Genomic DNA, 18,644 nt, shown 5'->3' with positions numbered 1-18,644 from the left:
AGTCTCGAGGTAGCCAGATCAGTCGGCCCTCCACTCTAAAATTGGTGCTGTTGAATGCCAGGTCTGTGTCCAATAAGTCCCAGATTATACAAGATCTTATTCTGGAGGTGGATGCAGACCTGGCATGCATAACCGAAACTTGGATGGGCGGGGAAGGGGGAGTTCTTCTGACCCTTGCCTGTCCTTCTGGTTATGCAGTCCAGCACCAGGGTAGACTGGAGGGGTGGGGGGAGTAGGCATTGTTTATAGAAACATTCTAGAGGTTACTAGGCGCTCTTCGGTGGTGAAGCCAGGTCTGGAGGCCCTCCACGTGTTGACTGGGGCTAGGAATGGTATTGGGATCTTGCTGGGTTACTGAACTTCCCGCGACCCAGCCACTTCGTCTCCGCGGCACTGTTGGAGTCTCCACAGCTTCTGGTCCTGGGTGACTTCAACATCCATGCGGAGGCAGAGATTGCCGGTCCAGCTCTTGAGTTCCTGGAAACCATGGCTTCCTTGGACATGCCCCCAACATGTTAACGGCCCCATCCACATGGGTGGTCATATACTAGACCTGGTGTTCTCCACTGAGCAGAGTGAGTGTGGTCTGATGGTAACTGATCTTGTTTCAGTTCCCTTGCCATGGTCAGAACACCACCTAATAAAATGTTACCTTTCCGTAGCTCTCCCTCCCCACAGGGAGCAGGGACCTATTTTAATGGTCCGCCCTCGAAGGCTACTGGATCCATTGCGATTCCAGGATGCCATGAGAGGGATTCCAGCTGATTTGTCTGGCGCTCCTGTCAAGGCTCTGATTGATGGCTGGCTTGCTGCCGCCACTAGGGCTTAGACACAATCACTCTTAAACACCCTCTCCGGCACAGAGCTCGGCCAGGGCCCTGGTTTAATCAGGAACTGTGAGCTATGAAGCGAAATAGGAGATGACTAGAGCACAAATAGAGATGGAAACTGATGGTCTATAATAAGAAAGCTGTCAGGATCACGACTAACCCCGTTCACTCACCTTCTGCTGTTGCTGTGGGCTCCACGCTCCCTTCCTATCTGCCTGGACCTCGCTCCACTCGCTGCTAATCCATTTCTGGGCACAATTTAAAGTGCCGGTTTTAACCTATAAAGTCCTAAATGGCTTGGGTCCAAGCTGTCTCAAAAACCATATCTCCCATTATGAGCTGGCTTGGGTGTTAATAATCAGGAGAGGCCTTTCACTTGGTCCCACCACCTTCACAGGTGCTCTGATGGGGACAACCAGGGACAGCTTTCTCTATTGCTGCACATAGACTTTGGAACTCCCTCACACAGGAGGCCAGACTGGCCCCATCTTTGCTGTCCTTCTTCAAGCAAGTGAAGATCTTTCTCTTCAGGCAAGCCTTCCTTCAGTAACCAGTTACAGTGGTGCCTCACTTAATGATTACCTTGTTAAATTACGAATACGCTTTATGATGATGTTCCTATGGGGAAAATTCATTTGACGATGATTGGTTCCCTGTTTCGGAACCGATTTTTCGCTAGACAACAATTTTAAAACAGCTGATCGGCGGCTCTAAAAATGGCCGCCCGCTGTGGAAAATGGCTCCTTGCTGTTTTTAGCATGGATTCCTCACTTTACAGGCACCAGAAAATGGCCACCCTATGGAGGATCTTCGCAAAATGAGCAGTTATTTTGCCCATTGGAATGCATTGAATGGTTTTCAATGCATTTCAGTGGGTTTTTTAATTTCGCTTGACGACAATTTCACTTAACAGCAATTTGAACGGAACAGATTATCATTGTCAAGTGAGGCACCACTGTACCTGTGTGTGATTTTTAGAAAGATTGTTGTGCATTATTGCTTTGACTGGATTTTTAGTACTACATATGTTTTCTATTTTTGTGTTTTCCATTTCTCAAAGTGACATTTTAAAAATTTTTGTATACTTATTTACCTTTGCCATAATATTGCCTATTAATTGATGAAAGAGGCCTCCTTATTCATTTTTCACAATTTTAAATATCTTCTAATGATGTTAACCACTGTTGTACAGTCATTGTTTACAACTTTAAATATTGTCTTCCATTGTTGCAAGCTGTCTTGGGTCCTTTTTAAGGAGAAAGGTGGAGTAAAAATATTTTAAATAAATAAATAAATGAAATAGATGGTGTGTGTACAGCTACTTGCTCTTGATGGGAAACTTTAAGGCCCTTGTTATTTCTTCTGGTGGTTATTTCCAATAGATGGTTACTGCCAACAGAGGACTGTCTTTGGCAGTCCTGAGGGGCATCTAGAGGAGGGAACATGGTCATGTTGCAAGTCTAGAAATATTACAGGAAGAGGACAAACTCAACAGGACACTGCTTTTTAAGTGATAGCTCTGTGCCGCATCTATTGCAGAAGAGACAGACTATAAATCAAATAAATAAATAAATATAAATAAATACCATAAAATGTACAAATGATCCTTTTGCTGTTTTAAATTTTTTGAAGTTCATGTACCAATGCAACAGGTACTGCCATTTTGTACCATTTGTGCAATTTTGTCTAGTCATCTTACACAGACAAAAAACACCCCCATTACATTTCTTATTCTCCTGTTGTCATGAATGCCACAAAATACCTCACCTCAGACGTAAGGAAGCATAATTATTTTGGGATTCCTCATTCCCATGTGAGAGGATGGGACCAGTGAGAATTTTCACCCCTACTTCAGGACAAGGAGATTTTGAGGGTGAACCCCCTTCCAGTGGTAGAGTGTACTAAGCAGATCCCAAATAATGCCAATCGACAATGCTCTCTGTGGTCTTGTATTCAGCATATCATAATCTTTTGGATTAGTTTTGTATAAAAGTCCACATGTATAAACTACAATAACCATTTATTTATTTTTAAATGACAGCACGGTAATGGGGAACTTGTGCAATATAGATCAAACCTTCTGTTACTATGATTGCCATTTCTTTAAATAGCCATGTCTGTTAAAGTGTCCTTCAAGAATAATGTTTTTATTTAACATCTTACAGGAATCCTGTGTTGACTAGCTTTCATTTCCCTATGGACATGGTTTTCTTTTGGGATCTTATCTGGATGGAGCAGTTGGTAAAATTCCTTCTGTTCTTCTCCATACATAATTTCCACTTGTTTTGGTATCAGTAAATCTCTTTTGTAATTCATTGAGGAAAAGGAACAGAGGAAAATAAGACACTTCTAGGACAGATTTCCACAGCTTCAGGCAAAGGGCAATTTAATGCTGTATCAAGTAAGATTGGAACAGAATACCAAAGAATCCTTTAGCTTGTGTATTGGCCTCCAATAGCTAGATTTTGTTTTTAATAGTCTGTCAGAAGTCACATATTACTTTACAATGGAAGGGATAGATGAGATCAATACACAGCTCAGACACACTTTCCATGCAGAAGGCCTTGGTTTAGTCACAAATGTTTCCTACTAGGAGGAGACAGGAAAGGCCTCTCTCTACTGTTCATCTTGAAGAGCTCCTGTCAGCCAGGGTAGACAATACTGGGGGTGAGAGACAAGGAATTTGGCTCAGTGGAAGTCAGCTTGATGCAGAGGAATTGTGGGAACTGTCAAGCAGGGGCACATCAAATTAATATGTAGGACTTGTCTTTCATGTTTTTTTCCTAGTGAGGCACGTTTGGTATCCGTAGCAAACCTTCACCTGTGTCCAGGCTAGTGTTATGCTCAATATTTCTTCCATGAGAATTTCAGCCATTCTTTTTTAACCTGACAGAAAAGAAATTCCTTTTGCAAAGTATTTCAAATAGGGAAAATGCTCATTGGTGAGGTTCAGAATTCTTGGGCATGGAATTTGATTCATTTATTTTAAGCCTATTTCACAGCGCTTACCTTACTTATAATGTGGCTGATGATGTAGGTAAATGCCCTATCTATCACTAGACAATCATTTCTGTGATGGATGGCTGTCCAGCTTTCCCACACTTCAATTAAAGCTGAAGAAAAGGCACTCTAAGGTAATTTTACTCACAGGTTCTGAAAAGAGGAGCAGTTAAGGAATCTATAAAGTGTTGAATAACAGAAAGAAATATATATATATATATAAAGCTGTGCTCTTTACAGTCTTGCAATGTCATGATAAGCTCAAAAACAGTACGAAAAATATTCTAAGGACCCTGAGAATGAGACAAAAAAAAAAATCAAAGTTCTATTTCACAGGGAAGCAAACCTTTTGAGAAATTGAGGACAGATTAAGGCACAGCACTTTCCTCCTTCCCTTGGAGAAATCAGGAAAAATTCTTCTGCCAATTTATCTTCCCATTCACTATACTGTATGTAGGGAGTTTCCAGTGGCCATTTGTGCATAACCATGGTCTAAGCTGACAGAGAAATCTTTTTTTGGACAGTGAATGTACTGAGAAGATTGTAATTGCTGTTCTTATCCTTAAGCATGTTAATGTAATCTGCTGGACAGAGTTTACAAGTATACAACTTGAATTTTACAGGGCACTGGACCAAACATGGTGAGAGATCAGATAAGGTGAGCCAGCTAAGGTTGGGACTACATCAGTACTGTCCGTATGGTGCTAAGAACAGCATTTACCAAAGGAATATTTTTATATGATGTTGAAGTGTTATGTTCGTGAGAGTTGTTCATAGCAGACAGAAATCAAAAGATAATGTGTATTTCTGATGAACAGCAGTTTTATATTTGTCTTACAGATGTGTTAGAACTAAACTTAGGCACACATTCAGTTGAAAGCCTCAAGTATGTATGTATGTATGTATGTATGTATGTATGTATGTATGTATGTATGTATGTATGTATGTATGTATGTATGTATGTATGTATGTATGTATGTATGTATGTATGTATGTATGTATGTATGTATGTATGTATGCATGCATGTATGTATGCATGCATGCATGTGATTTGATTTGATTTGATTTGATTTGATTTGATTTGATTTGATTTATATCCCGCCCATCTGGTCTGGTCGACCACTCTAGACTAGTAGACTAGACTCATTGAATCAATAGAATTTACTTAAGTGTTGATTCACTATTCAACTATTGAGTCCATGGTTCTCTACCAAGTGAAGCTACCAAGTGGGTTAGGTCAGTTAGTCATGTGTGGAAAATTGGCTGGCTTTGCCGTAAGGCGGAGTGAATCATTCCCCTTAAATGATTACAAAGAGAAATGGCAGGGAGCAACAGCAGGGTGATATTATTATTATTATTATTATTTATTTTATTTATATCCCGCCTATCTAGTCAATAGACCACTCTAGGCGGCTCACAACAGGGGTACAACAATGACTAAAAACGAATTTACAAAGAAGAAAACTTTCAACCATAAAATTATAAACTAAGAAAAAGAAAAAAGGAAAATCAGGATTAGCTAAGGGTGGGGTGGGGGGGAAGGCCTGCCGAAACATCATTGTCTTTAATTGCTTTTTAAAAATACCCAGCGAGGGGGCCGCGCGAATGTCCGGGGGAAGGTTGTTCCAGAGGCGAGGAGCCACCGCCGAGAAGGCCCGATTTCTTGTCTTCTCCTTCCGGGCCTCCCTCGGCGTTAGGCTCCTCAACCTCACCTCCTGGCTCGCGCGAGTGACACGGGTAGAACTTGGTGGTAGAAGGCGTTCCGCCAAATATCGAGGCCCTAAACCATTTAGGGCTTTGTACGTGAGCATCAACACCTTGAAGTCGATGCGGAATTGGATGGGCAGCCAGTGCAATGCGGCCAGAGTGGGTGAGATATGTTGGAATTTTTTCACCCCACTAAGGAGTCTGGCCGCCGCGTTCTGCACCACCTGAAGTTTCCGCAGCAGCCTCAAAGGTAGCCCCACGTAGAGCGCATTACAGTAGTCTAATCTTGAGATTACGAGCGCGTGCACCAAAGTGGTGAGCGCCCCAACATCAAGATAGGGCCGCAGCTGGGCCACCCGCCTGAGATGGTAAAAGGCGGTTCGGACCACCGACGTCACCTGGAATTCCATAGTGAGCGCCGGGTCAAGATGGATTCCCAAGCTGCGGACCCCATCCTTAGCGGGAAGGGTCACCCCCCCAAAAGAGAGGGAGTTTCCCAAGTTCCCGACTGTGGGGGCACCCACCCTTAGTACCTCCGTCTTGTCCAGGTTCAGCCTCAGCCCGTTCTCCTGCATCCGTTGCAGTACGGTCCCCAGGCAGCGCTGAAGGGACAGAACGGCTTCTCCTGCGGTAGGTGGAAAGGAGATGTAGAGCTGAGTATCATCGGCATACTGATGACACCGGGCTCCACACCCCCTGATGACCCCACCCAGCGGCCTCATATAGATGTTAAACAGCATTGGGGAGATGATCGACCCCTGTGGGACCCCACAATTGAGATTCCACGGGGCCGAGATGCTCTCCCCAAGCTGCACTCTCTGGGGGCGGTCCTCCAAGAAGGAACGGAGCCAAGCCAATGCGAGGCCACCAATTCCCAACTCGGAGAGCCTCCCCAGGAGGATACCGTGGTCAATGGTATCAGAGGCCGCTGAGATGTCGAGGAGGACCAGCAGGGACACTTTGCCCCTGTCAGCCTCCCTCAGTAGGTCATCACACAGGGCGACCAATGCCGTTTCTGTGCCATGGCGCGGCCTGAAGCCCGACTGAAATGGATCCAGGGCATCTGTTTCATCCAGGTGCGCTTGAAGCTGATCGGCCACCACCCTCTCCACCACCTTACTTAGGAAAGAAACATTGGCGACGGGCCTGTAATTGCCAATCTCGTCCGCCGCCAAACTTGGTTTCTTCCTGATGGGCCTAATGAGTGTCTCCTTGAGGGCAGATGGAAATCTGCCCTCAAGGAAAGACCCATTAATTATTACGGTGGCCCATTCCGTTGTTGTAGGCCTGGCTGCTTTGATTAGCCAGGCCGGACAGGGGTCCAGGGAGGAGGTGGTGGCGCGACAGCGATCAAGCGCCCTGGCGACAGTGTCAGGCGTGACAGGCTGAAAGGAGTCAAAAATTGCCGGGCAAGACGGAGTGCTGGACATCTCAGCTCGACTAACTGTATTCAAAAAAGGAGACAGGTCCCGGCGGATGGCCTCCACTTTAGATTTAAAAAATGCTGCAAATTGGTCCGGTGTAAAACTAGGGGGAGGCCCATCACCCGGGCCAATTCCGGATAGGTCGCGCACTATACGGAATAATTCCGCCTGCTGGTTGGACGCTTCACTTATCCGGTTAGCGAAGTATGCTCGACTGGCAGCCTTTACCTTAGCCAGGTAAAGGTTAGTGGCGACCTTAACAGCTATCCAATTATAATCCGTCGGGTCCTTTCTCCATTTGCGCTCTAGCCATCTCCTGACCCGCTTCAGCGCCCGGAGGTCCTGGTTAAACCAGGGTGCCGGGCGGGCTCTGCGTCGGAGAGGGCGTTTAGGTGCGATCATGTCTACAGCCCTGACCGCAGCAGCGAACCAGCTGTCAGCCAGAACCTCGACAGGAGCGCCCGCCAGGTCAGCCATAGCACCTCTCATGGCATCCTGGAATCCAATCGGATCCAGTAGCCTTCGAGGGCGGACCATAACAATAGGTCCCTGCTCCCTGCGAGGGAGGAGGGCCATGTTGAGATAGAAGACAGAACTGTGCATTATACGGCTGGACCTGTGCTCCTAAAACTAACTGCCCTCAGATATAATGGAGGGCCTGGTTCTGTCACCAGAAATTAATTAATATTTCCCAGTCCAAATGGAATGGAAAGTGCACCATCTTGTCATTCGCCTCTGGCAGCAAAATATTTTGGGCCAGCCATATAAGTCATTGTTTTTTGTTAGTAATAACTGACTACCAAAAACCTTCCACAATGCATGGAAACTGTAAAAACCTAGAGTAGAGGTTCTTACAGCACGATAACTTCCATCGAAAATGAAACATTAGTTCTCAAAGTCACGTAGAGCCTCTTCCCCCCCACGCACACACATTTTATTCACAGTTACAGCCGCTATCCCTGAATTGAATTTTATCACAAGGAGAAACATGCAGCAGGTACCATATTTTTCGCTCCATAAGACGCACCTTTTCATAAGACACACCAATTTTTTAGGAGAAGAAAACAGGAAAATATAATCTATTTTCTTCACTCCATAAGACGCACAGACTTTCCACCCCCCCTGTTTTGTGGGGGAAAAGTGCGTCTTATGGTGCGAAAAATACGGTAATTCCATCTTCCCCTTAAATGATTACAAAGAGAAATGTCAGAAGCGTTAAAGAATTATATAGGATGTCACACAAAGAAAAAAATATCCCAGTATTGATTCTGTGTCATATTAAAGGCTGACTGATATGTCTGATCAGAGGCATAACCATGATGACTCACAGAAATGGGAGAATACGTTTATGAACATGCTGGGATAGTTTGATATTTGTCTCTTTCCTATTGATATATAGTTAACAAAATGAACTCTTCTTTAATGTAAGGTCATTTGGAATTTGACAATGTTGACAATACTGTACTTTCTTATAGGTGGAAGAATTGCAGTCTTTTCTCAAACTCTGTTTGGGGCCCCTTCAATTCCACAGCACTGAGGAATGGGAAAATAAAATGTGCAACTATGTGGTAATGTCTAAATTAAACTAATTACAAGGAAGACAATTCTATCTATTTAAGTATTAATTTGTGGGTAATTGTTGTATTTATATGTGTCTTTAATTTGTTTTGAACCACCCAGAGAGTGAGTGCACTACCGCGTGGTATACAAACGGAAATAATCAATCAATCAGTCAGTCAGTCAGTCAGTCAGTCAGTCAGTCAGTCAGTCAGTCAATCAATCAATCAATCAATGCCAAGTAATTGGCAATACAAAGTTCACACTTTTACAAGCCTAACACATTTATAGATTTTACGTATTGATAATAATAATATGTTTTTCAAACTACTTTCATCACAGACCATCATTTACATATGCTGTCATTCCTGTTGGCGCTCTGTCAAACTATACTTTTTGAAATAAAAAATACACATTACAGTAGTTTAAATACTAAGTCAAGTTACACAGATTACCCTAAATTTAATATTTTATCTTATCACACTGTTTTTAAAATAGATTTTATTCTAAAACAAGTATTTTAGTATCAATTTTGTTACATTTAATAAACCAATAATTGTATCACAAAATCTGGAGAAACCAATGGATAGTTCCTCTGGCAATTGTGAATCAAGATGGTTTATTTAAAAATGCAAAGTGAATTCCTTAAGTATTTGGACCTTGTCTGTTTTGTATAGTTGTTGTGCTTTTAAAATGCATATATTAATGTTTAAAATGTCATGTTAAATTGACCAGTATTGATTCTTCTTTTTCTTCAATGTCATCAAGTTGCCTCAAACGTCTGGTGATTCCTTGAATTAATGACCTCCTGAAAGTCTTGCTTAGGTTTTACAAACTACTGATAATTAGGATGTGATGACAGTAATTTTTTTCCCTGCTTCTTCTTAACATTTCCCAATAGAATTCATAACTTTCATCAGTGAGATACTGCCATTCTTCTGTCATGGCACTGCTGCCTGTGGTTAATAAGGTTATAAAAATATTTTATTTGCTTTGTTTTTTGCCTTCCTCCTCATTTTCCCTCTGACACATGGTCACTGCTTGGCACCAGAAATAATGAGATGTCATGGTAAACATATCTATGGTGCTGGAAATAATTCCTGCATCTCCTTTCTCCATCTCCTTTCTCCATTTTTTGTTAATTTGTAATTTTTAAAAAAAAAAAAAGACATGGTGTTCCTTCACTCCAGTTTACCCCACCTTCATGCTCAATTTCATTTGCAGAAGTGGAGTGTAGGTGTGATGACATCACATCATTTCTCTCTTTTGTTCCATGTGCCTATGGAAGCATTTTTACCCTTGAATTTCTGATAACATCTAGTTCCCTTCTTATCTCTCAGTGAGAGAAAGCTGAATGTATCATTCAGCAAGTTTGGGATATATCTAGCCCTGAACATTGCATCTGTCTGTCTCATGAATGACATCCATTTGTCCCCGAACTATTTCTTGGAGGGTTTTGTGGGGGATAATAGCATCATTTTCTTGGAACCCCCCAAACTGTAAATTTCCAACTGCAATACTTTTTTGGAGGATGTTGCTGCAATGCTTCCTGTGTGCAGTAGTTTTTTGAGGCGGCGCTTTTCATACAGCCTAAGGGGCAGAAAAAAAAACAAACTACTCCCAGGAGTTTGTTTTCTCTGCATCAGAAAATTAGGCCTAGAATGATATGCAACCTCAGAAACCTTGACCTTGTGCAGGTGAGTGAAATGAAGATGTGTGCAGGTATGGGACAGGCCTGGAACTCCCAAAATTATGCATGTGGATTTCTTGAATAATTCTAGTAGTTAAAATCCCAAACCAAAACACAACACAACATACACACAAAAACAGGAAAAGCACACCCTGAAATTTGAATCTCTGGTGTGATTCTTTGCATGATTCCTTGTTGTGCGGGAGCTGAGTGGCTTTGTGCATGACACAGAAACAAATAGGACACTTTAATTAGCAGTAGCAGCAAAGTTAAGAGTCCCCACTTAGATTCCAGGTTGCACATTTAGTCATCCATCTAGCACACTGTGAGGAATCCCATGAGGAACTGCAATAGGGTGTGTGAGAGCTAATTAGCCACATTCAGCCACTGTGGTGGTGACATTATTTCCTCTATGCTAGCTTTAGTTATGCAAGGGAATTTTGGCCATATTGTGGATGCACATGCATATGCAAAGAAGCATAGCACATCAGCTACACTAGCTGGATATGAGCTGACTGTTATATGAACTGCTAAATTGGGGATCTGAACTAAATCTTGCATTTGGTATAGATCCTTAGTGAGAAACTGCTTCCTCCCAAAGTGGTGGAAATTGCTATGCATCTCTCTGTTTCATCCTGAAATACCCTAAATGCATCCTGTTTTAAAGTCCCCCAAAGTCAGGGGAACTTTAAAACAGGATAACAGGGGAGGAGTCCTGATCTCTAGTTAAATGACAAGCCCAACATGTGCCAAACATGGTTTAAGAAATACATGGACTAAGATATTATAAAACTTGTGACATGTTAGCTACCTTGTTTTATGAAAGAGACCTCTTCCTATTGATCACAGTTCAGTTATCAAAAGTAACGCCCCCTGCCCCGGAGGTGTTATGATCGGTAAATAACATGTGCAGCAGGGTAAAAAACAACAACCTGTCAGTCACAGCTTGGCACTCCATATGTCAAACACCAAGCCAGAATTGTGCTTTAGGCCATTTTTAGTCTTCTTTCAAAGGAGTGACATTCCATTAGGAATTAACTAGCTGTAGACTTCCTTGTCAAATCATCTTGCAGTTCTCATTAGAAAAATGCCTGGTTACATAGAAGAGCAGATCAGTTTTCCCAAATTGCTATCCCTTGTGAAAATCCAGATGTGTATTTGTGTGGTTATTTCGTGACACAAATTCTCCCGAACCTCTACTTGCAGTTTTAGAAAAGTCAAGGCATATTATGTTTCTTCACACCAGGGAGGGATGTCATGTTTTTGCAGTCTATGTGTGACCTTCAGGTCTCTTCTTGTGGCCCCCAAAATGTTAAAAAAACATGCAGCCAGAATTCAGTAGAAAACTACCAAAATCCTAGTTTTTAAAAAAGGAAATTTCTTTTTTTTTTTAAAAAAAGAGGTTTGGTGATTTGTTACCAAAGTTTGGTGCAATAGAAGTATATCACTAGAGAGGTCTCCAGAAAACATTCTTCATCTTTTCTTTACCATGGACCTGATTTAAATATCTTTTGTTCCCACAGACCATCAAGACTTAACTGAAGATTTAAAACCCTAAAGTGCATCAAATATTTATCTAAAGATTCTCATGAAGAGTTTTCACATTTGGAGAGAAGGGAGAAATAAGTTAATCTGTTAATGCACACACTCCTGTTATAATAATTTAATTGGAATGATTCTGTACAAATTTAAAATAACAACAGCAACAACAAAAACATTATATTTACCACAAAAAATCAGACACTACTACAGTAGGTAGTAGAGGAAGAAAAAAGAAGCCTAAATGATTGTTTTAGCATGAGTAAAGAAAAATTACTTAAGTCAGCGAAAATGGAGATTTTTTTTGAAACAACAGAAACAAAGACTCAATATAAGAAACAACAATTTGAAAATAAATTAAACAAAAAAATAAAGCAGTACATGGACAACACTTGAGATATATTGATGGAAAGCATGATAATAATTCAACATGGGTATGGCTAAAACTGGAGACCATTAAGAAAGAAACTGAAGATGATTTTTGCTACATAAGAACAAGCACTCCAAATCAACTAGATGAAAGCTAAGATTCAAGGAATTAGTGCTAACAGCAAATGTCGACACTGCCAAGAAAAAGATGAAACTGTGTCACACCTCATATGCAAATGTCCAAAGACTGTACACACAGATTACAAAATTAGATATGATAGAATGGCAAAATTAGTGCACTGTTCATTTTATGCAAAAAATATAATTTGCCAGCCTCCAAAAACCCATGGGAACATCAAGTAGAGAAGGTGTCAGAAAATGACAGTCAAGATCTGGTGGGTTTTCCGGATACCAACTGATAATGAGCACTAATCAAAATTTGGTGATTTTGATTAGTGCTCTGATGGCAGTTGTTTTATAAGTACATCTGTAATTTCCCAAGACTAAATGAATTAAACAGACTTTGGCACGATAAAAGATATGGCCTTCCTAGCTGCAGTTTGCATTATAGCACATACTGTACAATTTCAGTAAATGAAAATTAAAGCTGCAGCAGTGTCAATATTCATGAACCTTAACAAGTATTCAGTCTGGGTGTCAAAACAGAAGGAAGAATTTTCAGGATTCAAAAATTCCTCACACTAATATTTAACAGTTTTTGTGTGTGTGTGTGTGTGTGTGTGTGTAAGTCAAGTTGACAGGTGCACCCTAGGATTATACAATTACAGTTATCCAATTTAACCCATCTACAAATTTTCAGCAGAAATATAAAATTGTGTGAATGCAAATTAGCATGGACACTTGAAACTTATTTGTTCCTGGATATCTTATGAAGATTCTAAATGAAGATAATGAAGTTAGCAGGAGAGGAGAGAGGTCTTTTTATTGTTCAGCCATTTGGAGAGAGGGTTGACAGCCTCAAACATAATTCCACTCCATCTTGAAAATGGATTGTCCCTGGCTATGATACAAAGTTGTTTCTTCATTTGCAGACTTTTGAAAAGTACTTCTTTGCCTCTGGTTATTTTTGCAATTTCCTTTTGTCCATTTATATGTTCCTTTTCTCCTCTGATTTCTAATGGATTTTTATTTCTGCTGGTGCTGTTTACTAATTTGCACCAACTTAATTGTTTTTCCATCAAGTTGCACCTTTCCTCTGTCTGTTTTTCAACTGATAGCTTATGCATACAATTCATGTTCCTATTGCATTACAATCTTTGCATGAAAGATAAATAGGTGAGGACATTCTCCTTCAGGCTACAGTTTTGGAAAAATGCAGAGCTGATTTGATTGCTTTTTGTGTTGTGTTGTAGATCTTCCTCAGATTAACTTTACTTCTCCCTTTCTGTTCAAGGTTCAACATTGCGGTAGGAAATTTGTGGTCTCTTATACGCTACATTCCCCTGGGATGTCAGAGGCTGTACTGTTGGTGTGGCCAGCCCAAAAGCTAGCAGAGGGTGCAGTCAAACCTGGAAAATATCACCTTTCTTCCTCTTCCTACCACCACTGTTTTTCTCTGTGTCCTTTACTTCCTCACTCCACACAGAACTTTTTAGAGTTCATAAATATGGCAAGAAAAATTAGGAATAACCGAAAGACAATTTTGTTTTACTGAGTTTCTTGAACTTTCCTGCAAAAGTACAATCATAGGTCTTTTCTGTTAACTGCCACTAAGCATCCGGGTCATTCACCAAAGGACAAACACTTTAACTGAAAGGGAATGTCAATAAAGGATGTCTATCTTTATTTCTCCCCTTCAAGGATTGCTGCCTTGTCGTGGTGAAGGGGCATGAGTAATTCAGAGAAGCTATCGGCTATGCCATATAGGGACACCCAAGACGGACAGGTCATAGTGGAGAGTTCTGACTAAACATGATGCACCTGGAGCAGGAACTGGCAAGCCACTCCAGTATCTTTGCCAAGAAAACCCCATGATCAGAAACAAAAGGCTAAAAGATATGACGCTGGAAGATGAGCCCCTCAGGTCGGAAGGTGTCCAACATGCTACTGAGGAAGAGCGAAAGACAAGGACAAGTAGCTCCAGAGCTAATGAAGTGGTTGGGCCAAAGCAGAAAGGACGCTCAGCTCTGGACATGCCTGGAAGTGAAAGGAAAGTCTGATACTGCAAAGAAAAATACTGCATAGGAACCTGGAATGTAAGATCTATGAACATTGGTAAGCTGGATGTGGTCAAACAGGAGATGGCAAGAATAAACATTGACATCCTGGGCATCAGTGAACTAAAATGGACGGGAATGGGTGAATTCAATTCAGATTATTGCCATATCTACTACTGTGGGAAAGAATCCCGTAGAAGAAATGGAGTAACTCTCATAGTCAACAAAGTAGTGGGAAAAGCTGTACTGGGATACAATCTCAAAAATGAAAGTCTGATGCTGCAAAGAAAAATACTGCATAGGAACCTGGAATATAAGATCTATGAACCTTGATAAGCTGGATGTGGTCAAGCAGGAAACCTAAAATGGATGGGAAAGGGCAAATTCAATTCAGATGATTACTATTGTGGGCAGGAATCCCATAGAAGAAATGGAATAGCCCTCATAGTCAACAAAAGAGTGGGGAAAACTGTACTGGGATACAATCTCAAAAAAGACTAATTTCAACACGAATCCAAGGCAGATCTTTCAACATCACAGTAATCCAAGTTTATGCACCAACCACCAATGCTGAAGAGACTGAAATTAACCAATTCTATGAAGATTTACAACACCTTCTAGAATTGACACCAAAGAAAGATGTTCTTCTCATTATAGGGGACTGGAATGCTAAAGTAGATAGTGTGGTTGCTGATCTTGAGCCAGACATCCTGGAGAGTGAAGTCAAGTGGGCCTTAGAAAGCATGGCTAACAAGGCCAGTGGAGGTGATGGCATTCCAGTTGAACTATTTAAAATCTTAAAAGGTGACGCTGTTAAGGTGCTATACTCAATATGCCAGCAAGTTTGGAAAACTCAGTAGTGGCCAGAGGATTGGAAAAGATGAGTTTACATCCCAATCTCAAAGAACAGCAGTGCCAAAGAATGCTCCAACTACCGTATAATTGCACTCATTTCACACACTAGCAAGGTTATGTTCAAAATCCTGCAAGGTAGGCTTCAGCAGTACATGGACCGAGAACTCCCAGAAGTACAAGCTGGATTTCAAAGGGGCAGAGAAACTAGGGACCAAATTGCTAACATGTGCTGGATTATGGAGAAAGCCAGAGAGTTCCAGAAAAATATCTACTTCTGCTTCATTGTCTATGCAAAAGCCTTTGACTGTGTGGATCACAACAAACTATGGCAAGTTCTTAAAGAAATGAGAGTGCCTCACCACCTTATCTATCTCCTGAAAAATCTTTATGTGGGACAGGAAGCAACAGTTAGAACTGGATATGGAGCAACTGATTGGTTCAAAACTGGGAAAGGAGTACAACAAGGCTGTATATTGTCCCCCTGCTTATTTAGCTTAAATGCAGAATACATCATGCGAAAGGCTGGACTGGATGACTCCCAAACTGGAATTAAGATTACCGGAAGAAATATCAACAACCTCAGATACGCAAATGATACCACTCTGATGGCAGAAAGTGAGGAGGACTTAAAGAACCTCTTAATCAGGGTGAAAGAGGAGAACACAAAAAATGGTCTGAAGCTCATCATCAAAAAACCAAGATCATGGCCACTGGTCCCATCACCTCCTGGCAAATAGAAGGGGAAGATATGGAGGCAGTAACAGATTTTACTTTCTTGGGCTCAAAGGACTAGATGGTTGGACAGTGTCATCGAAGCTACCAACATGAATTTGACCAAATTTCAGGAGGCAGTGGAAGACAGGAGGGCCTAGCGTGCTCTGCTCCATGAGGTCACGAAGAGTCGGACATGACTTAATGACTAAACAACAACAACTTTATTAATCGATGAACCTGGAAAATGAAATGCGACTTTGCTTTAGATTAACATCTAAGTTGAAATAAGATATAGCTCAATTCAGTTATGGGTTTCATTCCATTTCCTCTGTAAACATAGAGACCACAATTGGGCCCAGGGAGTTCCCCATTCAAATACTGATAACAGAAGCCAAATCTGGATGCATGATTTCTATAGGATATTTTCAGACCATACCCTGAGACTCATATCAAGAAAAAGGCAAAGAATGAACTTAGTCTTATGTGACAAAACACAAAGAAGTAAAGTATATTTACTAGATAAATATTTAACATAATGATAAAATATATATACACATGGTGGACATCTTTAAAAAAAAGTTTTATCCATTTTCAGTAAAGGTTGTGGTGTGGGTACAAGGGAATAAGGAAGGAAGGAATAAGGATGGGGAAAGAGTAAAATTCCAGAGAGCAAAAGAGTATTCTTACACCTACTTATTTACTTACATTAAAAAGGGAAATCACATAAGTAAATCATCTAACAATTTTTCCAGGCTATCTATCATTACTACTCTCTCCATTGTGGACATCTTTTGATCTATAAATTTTTCTTTTGCGTACATGTAAAATGACATAGGCCATAACTATAAACATAGGCATAAACAAAAAAAAAAATACTTCAACACTTGAAAACACCTGAAAGTCTTACAGGTATAGAAAAATGTAGGCACAAATGTTTTAAAATATATAAAAAGTAAACTTAAGCTGTAGGCAAATATTTAAGTCCAAATTCAATTCAAAATACAGTAAAAATATCTTTTAAGAGTTTAAAAAACCGATGAGAATGTTTCAGTTACATTTTTAAAATGCAAGGATTTACAGCCTAATAAGACAGTTGTAAACAACTGAGAATACATACAAAAACATCAATGTTGTTTTTTAAAAAAGTGAAAGTATTTCTTAGTCTTTAAACATATGACTAGACACACATGAAAAATTATTCTCAGTGCTCATTCAGCCAGACTAATATCAATTAGAGAAGGGGACTAATAAAAAAATGGTGATTTGTTTTGATCTGTTAGTGGTCAAGGTTAACGGATCAACAAATACAAATACAGTGGTGCCTCGCTTAACGAGAGCACCACAGAATGAAGAAATCGCATAGCGATGAGGTATTTGCAATCGCAAATGCGATCGCATACCGATGGCCCCTATGGGCAAAATTCGCTTTGCGATGATCGGTAAGCGTTCAGCTGTTCGGCGGCTCCAAAATGGCTGCCGGAAGCCCCAAAATGGCCGCACACAGCATTTTCGCGCCCTGCCCTCGCTTACCGAGGGCGTGAAAATGGCTGCCGGACACTGGAAACATCGCTGAACGGTGAGTTTTTTGCCCATTTGGGTTTCCCCGTTCCGTACAGCAATGTTTTCACATAGTGAGGGTTAATCCGGAATGGATTAACCTCGCTATGCGAGGCACCACTGTATATGAATATTCTTCGATGAATCGATCTGTCAATTCATCTGCACTTTAAATGCTATAACACTGGACTCTGATGGCCTAGAGACACCAAATCTGCAGTGGAGCTTCCTCAGACATATATTTATTTATTTATTTATTGGACTTATATACCGCCCCATAGCGCTACAAGCACTCTCCGGGCGGTTTACAATTTTAATTATACAGGCTACACATTGCCCCCCCAGCAAGCTGGGTACTCATTTTACCGACCTCGGAAGGATGGAAGGCTGAGTCAACCTTGAGCCTTTTGAACCCCAGGTCGTGAGCACAGTTTTAGCTGCAGTACAGCGGTTTAACCACTGTGCCACGAGGCTCTATGACATGTTTCTACAACTCTGAGTTATATAGTCACAAAGAGAACCCCCAGGAAAGCTCCCCCCAGGTACTTAGAGACTCCAGAATCACAACAGAGCTTCCTATGTCTTTCCCCAACATGCGTGCCAACTTTGGTGAAGACTGGATATCAGATGTCCAAGTTATTCACCCACAAATTGGGTTCCCCCCAGGAGAGTTTACTACACGGCACAGAAGCCCATTCTGCCTACCTGCCACCGATCAGCTGATCAGAAGCCAATAGGCAGCCACCCTTCTCCCACAGCCAGGCACTCCAACAGCCTACTCTCACACCCCCTACCTTAACCTATACCCCCTTACCTTAATAGCTGTTGCCGAGATCTCCATCAGGCCTTCGGAGCCACGGCATATAAAAAGGGAGACTGGCTGCCCTTTGCAAAGATGGCAGCTGCGGCATCATTTAGGATAGGGAAACTGCTCCTGCCATCTTTGCAAAGAGCAGTCTGGATTCCCTTAAGGCAGGCTAATGGAATCCTGGCTGCCCTTTACAAAGATGGCAGCTGCAGCTTCCCTACCCTAAATGAAGCTGTAGCTGCCATCTTTGCAAAAGGCAGCCTGTCTCCATTTTTACATACATGGCTCCAAGGCCAGAAGACCTCAGCAGAAACAGTTAAGGTAAGAGGGTGTCAGTGGGGGTGGTGTGGTGTGGGGCCTAAGGTTGGGAAAGGAAGGTGGTGGGGGAGTAGGCTGTAGTATTGGGTGGCTGTGTGG

General features: G+C 41.5%; 1 long non-coding RNA gene across 1 annotated transcript; it reads left to right on the top strand.

The window, feature by feature from the left end:
- The first annotated feature begins 918 nt into the window (after nt 1-918).
- Nucleotides 919-16,952, top strand: LOC140707765 (uncharacterized). Its single transcript, XR_012087939.2, has 3 exons — nt 919-4,488; nt 8,437-8,529; nt 11,732-16,952. It is a non-coding gene; the product is annotated as an uncharacterized LOC140707765 (long non-coding RNA).
- Nucleotides 16,953-18,644: the final 1,692 nt, after the last annotated feature.

This window comes from Pogona vitticeps, chromosome 5, assembly GCF_051106095.1.
Source record: "Pogona vitticeps strain Pit_001003342236 chromosome 5, PviZW2.1, whole genome shotgun sequence".
Lineage (NCBI taxonomy): Eukaryota > Metazoa > Chordata > Lepidosauria > Squamata > Agamidae > Pogona > Pogona vitticeps.
Note: the sequence above shows the minus strand (reverse complement) of the source record. Positions and strands in the feature narration are given on the sequence as shown.